Below are 5,098 nucleotides of genomic sequence, written 5' to 3'. Positions count from 1 at the left end.
TTAATTTACAATTTTATAAATAATAAACAATAAAAAAACTCAGTTTTTAAAATAAAAAAGAAATCTAAAGAAAATATAAAAAATCTATCATTCCTAAAAATTTGTTTCTATAATACCAAAATTTTTAGACCAATTAATTTTTACAATATTAAATCTCAACTTTACAAAACCAATTTTTTTAAAACAAAATAATAATCACTTTTGATTGGTGCAAACCAATTGATTAATTGGACTTTAGTGAATATAATAATATCACTTACGATTAAATTCGATCCCAACAAATTAAATTACACTAGTATTCCTTTTAAAACAAAAATAATAATCACTTTTGATTGGTGCAAACCAATTGATTAATTAGAATTTAATGAATATAATAATATTACTTACGATAAATACTAATAAATAAAATAAATTACATATAAAATATTAAATATTCTAGTAAATTAAATTTGATCCCAACAAATTAAATTCTATGCAGTAATCAATGAAAAATATGATTTCTGAAGGGAGGTGGTACTACAAATTAATCCTAAGAACTTTTTTAAATTATTAAATTTACTACTTAGAATCCTACTTGACCGAGTGAAAATGAAAGGCACTTGCAAAGAAAACTAGTAGTTGTCCAATTTTCTAGCATTCCTATCAGCTGCATTTTGTGTTGGGGTGACCCACATTGACGTGGAAATATGAAGATAAAAGGAAATGGGCATACGACACATGGATTCCTCCATGTGTCTGCTTTAGACTTTTTAAAGTATTGAAATTTACGTGTCAAATAAAAGGCCGAAATTTCCATATTTTCTTATGGTAGCAGATCTTTTTTCCCACATTTGTATTTATGAAGTTTGGTATGATAACAACAAAATAAATTTTCTTTTTTTCTACCAAATTTTTTAAATTCTTATACTTTCATTGATAGCAGTTTTTTTCTCTTGGACATTTTGTTAAAATTATTAATTATATTTAATCACACTCTTTATGTGAAGTCATATCTCATGTAAGAGACAATCTGTCAAGCATGATAGCTATTTAAGGATCTTTGAAAATTCATTTATTAAAAAATAGTAAAACATCAATTTATACTTTCTAATTTTCTATATGGTATCAAACCAATACTTTTCTATTTGTTTTTGATGAATGATATAATATGAATTGATGTGAATTTTTTGAAGTTATGGATCAATGTAAAAAATTTTGTGAAACATCTATTATATACAACATGTTATGAATTATTGTCATCACTAATATGAACACATCATATGCAGAGCTCTAAAAATCAATAGCCTAAGATCACAATTGTTGAGAACTATAAGAAATCTTATAGAATACACATAGGAAAAGTTTGTAGATATAAAGATTGTACCACATGAAAATACATAAAGATTGTATCGTGAAAACATATTCTCTCAATTATTTTTCAAAATCCAAAAAAGAACTCACTTCATGATTTAAAAAATAAATTGAATAAACGATTTTCTTGCAAGGTATTCACTGATGGTATATTTTACACATTGATGGTGGAAGGGAATATAAATTTCAAAATGGCTACTGTCAAGGAACAATTCAACCAATTAAGAGTTTTGATTTAGGTTTTTTGTTGTTAGGTGCTAAAGTTGAATTATTAAGTGTAAATTATTAAATTTGTGTGAGTGAAAATATGTGCAAATATCATGATATCCATTAATGCACTTTCAGACAAAATTTGCACAATTATAATTGGAAATATCAGGTAAAATTGCAACTTTAATGATAAAGAGTTCAATTGATTTCATATAATATTTGGTAAGTGTAAATACTTACATTTCATGAGGAAATAAAGTAGTCTTTGTCAAACACTTCAAGATGGTGAGAGGGGGGAAGGTGAACCAACATATGTTAAAACATAGCCAAATCAACTATTCAATTATCATTGCCCTCTGTGCAACATTTTCTTCTTCTATGAAAGAGCATGATGAGCAGGAATAGTCGAGCGAGTGGGAACGAGCAAGCTAGGGCTTCTACGATTGAAGACTCAAGTGAAGGGGACGAGGATGACAATATTGACGGTTTGGGAGAGGGTTATTTTACTTTGTCCTGTGATTGATGTTCTGCCGCATGCGTAGGTTGTGCCCTTTGTGTGAGTTTGAGTGGAATTGGAAGCAGATTTGTCAAGGCTAGGGCTAGGTGTGGAGGGCAGGGAGGCGTTGTAGTGCTTGCAGAAATCAAGGTCGATGGTGATGTTGAGGGTGACGCATGTGGTTTATGCCATTCTACTCCTTTCCTCCTACACTCCTTTGCTATCTAAGGTAGGCATAGGGTGTTGGGAGCAAGGCTTTGACTAGTCATAGGAGTGTGTGGTTGTGTTGGCTGGTGTCCTTGGCTCTTGGTATGTGTAGGTCCCTCTATTTTGGTTGTTTTTGTCAAGCTCTAAGTCAGGCTTGTTCATTTTGACTCTAGCTTTGTTGGTGTCTCCCCACAATAGTTTGTAGATTTGGAGATGGAATTCCTAGCATTTTGGGGGTGGGGTTCTTACTTTCTTTGGTTGGCCTGTTGCAATGTTTTCTTTGCTCAGATTGTGTGGGGCTTCCATTCATTGTGGGTGGTATGGCCTCCTTCAGTTGGTTGTTATGGCCTATGTGTAATTTTTGTTCGACATGTTATCTGTGTGGGCCCTCTATTCTCTCCTTATTTTCTTGTTGTTGAGGATTTCTTCTATTCCCCTTGCCCGTTCTCATGAATCTCAGTTTGAGGTGGTTAGCTCTCCTATGGAGATGGAGAGGCTGCATGGGTTTCGTGTTGAGAGAGAGTTGTCTGGGTAGTCGGTCTACTCTCATTCTTGTCATTTTGAGGTGGTCGTTTGTCCTATTGAGGTGGAGAGTAGCAATGAGTGAGCATTTTGACTGCTATTGTTCATGTTGCTAGTTGAGGGAGCCTATCAAAACCCTCATGGAATTCTTTGCAGAAGGTTTTGGGTGCCTTGTCAAAAGCCACTTTCCCAGATTGTTTTGTTGGTTGAGGGAGCTTGTAAAAATTCTCTTGGCTTCTTATGTAGAAGGTTTTGAGTGCCTTGTCAAAACCTTGTGTCCCAAATTGTGCCTTCAAGACAAAGTTGTTGTTGTGTGGGCCTTGACAGGTTGCGAGAGCCTTGTAAAATCCACTCTCAATATTGAGGGAGCCTGGGAAAACCCTATATTTTTTGTTTCTTTAAGGGATAGGTTGGATCCTAGTAGTTTTCAAGGGCCCAATTTGGCTAGTGTTTTTTCTTTTGTTAGATTTAGGCTTTGTGGTTTTTTCTGGCCTAGATATTGTATTGCAGGTTATGGGAGCCTAGGAAAACCCTTCATGTTGGTTGAGGGTGCTTGAAAAAACCCTTGTTATTTGTTGTTTTGAGGTCTATTGTTTACTAACTTAGACTCTCTTCTTGGGCCAACCTATTTTGTAATGTTTTATACTTGATGTTTGGTTGGTGTTTGGTTGGTTATGGCTGCTCTAAATTTTTATAATTTTTATGTAGTCTTTGGGTTTTGGGCTCTAGATTCTCATAAGTCCAAAAGGTTTCAGGTCCTTTCTAAAACTTGTTGGTTTCTACCAGGTAGTCTAGTCCATTAATCGATGGTAGTTCTCTGGTTGTAATGGTTTTGGGGCCCCTTCAAAACCCGTTTTATCCTAATAAAAAATATTCAATTATCATTCATTCTACTCAAGAATGTGATTTGAAAAACACCATCCTCCTACTCAAGAACGAAGCAATTCTGGACTCGAAGTGTGAAGACCCTATGGCCAAGTGTAAGGCCCACATTTGTGGGATTAGCCACATCTATCTTTGTCATACAAGAAGGGAAGGTAATAAAGTGGTGAACTGGTTGGCTTCATTAGGATCATTTTCCTATAATTTAAAAATATGAATGAATATCTATGATATTCTAGATTTTGTTGGCACTATGATCTCTAAGGACATAATGATTAATGATGGACTAAAATCCAAGGATCACCTTTTTCATTATTTTTCCACCTTTTTGGCTACTACTTTTCTATTTTGGTGGTGGACATCTCTTCGAAAAAGTAGCATCACTTCCCCCTTTTCCCATAACTCTTATCGTGCTCAAACTACTAGTATTTTCTCTAGTCACCTAGTTTTTACTTTGAAGCTCTCTATGATTGAGATGGGAGGGTACCTAACACAAATTGAAATTGATTCATGTGATGAATTCAAAAGTAATGCTAAACTATGGTAGAAAGTGGTTAAAGGAAACCTCGATAGTTATGTTGAAGGCAAGTAGGGTTTCAACTTGGATCTCTCCAAGAATTTTGACTACGCTTCGAAAAAGGGGGAGCTGAAAATTGGAAACGTTGCCTTCAGAGTCACTCTAGATTTGATTGTCATGATTACTAGGATTTTGTGGGATATCAATTTCCCCAAGAAGTCAAAAGTGTCCTATAAGGAGGAATTTAAGCATTTTTTCAAGTCAAGAGAAGGGGTTTCTAGGTTGCAAAGTGCTTATAACAAAGAAGAGCTACCCGATATTTGGAAAGATGTTGCCCTTTTGTTGATAAAATTCTTTACTCTGAATGAGAATTTCAAAAGATTTCATACCCAACTTTTTCCAATGTTAAACCACCTTAGGGATGGTATAAGGATTAATTTTTCATACTAGGTTTGTTCTTGATTATCTTAACCTATTGCAAGAACTAAGTCTTAAAAATTCTCTTCCCCTCCATCAAGGGTTAATTTTTAGACTCTATAAATTTCACCTTGCTTTAACCCCTCCTATTGGGTCCTTGTTAAGTCCTCTCGGCCCCCCACTGGACCCAAATTTAGTGGTTAAGATCTTTGGTGCCGCAATGGAAAATCCCAACCCCACTATTGGCTACTCCTCTAAACCTAAGCTTGTCCCTACCCACTTTAATCCCATGAGAGAAGAAAAACAATATAACTCTCTTAATCCACCTCCTAAGGATGTGGATTTTACAGATACATGCAATGTTGTCGTTGATGTCAAACAATGTGGTCCTAATGATTTCTAGTTCGAACATTAGTAGAGTTAGCTACTATGCTGAAGTACTTGCAGTTATGTTTTTGGACCAAAGGTCGCTATGATTAGTTCTATGGTTTGGACGA

Source organism: Cryptomeria japonica, chromosome 4, assembly GCF_030272615.1.
Source record: "Cryptomeria japonica chromosome 4, Sugi_1.0, whole genome shotgun sequence".
Classification (NCBI taxonomy): Eukaryota; Viridiplantae; Streptophyta; class Pinopsida; order Cupressales; family Cupressaceae; genus Cryptomeria; species Cryptomeria japonica.
The sequence above is the reverse complement of the archived record's forward strand: the minus strand, read 5'-3'. Positions refer to the sequence as shown.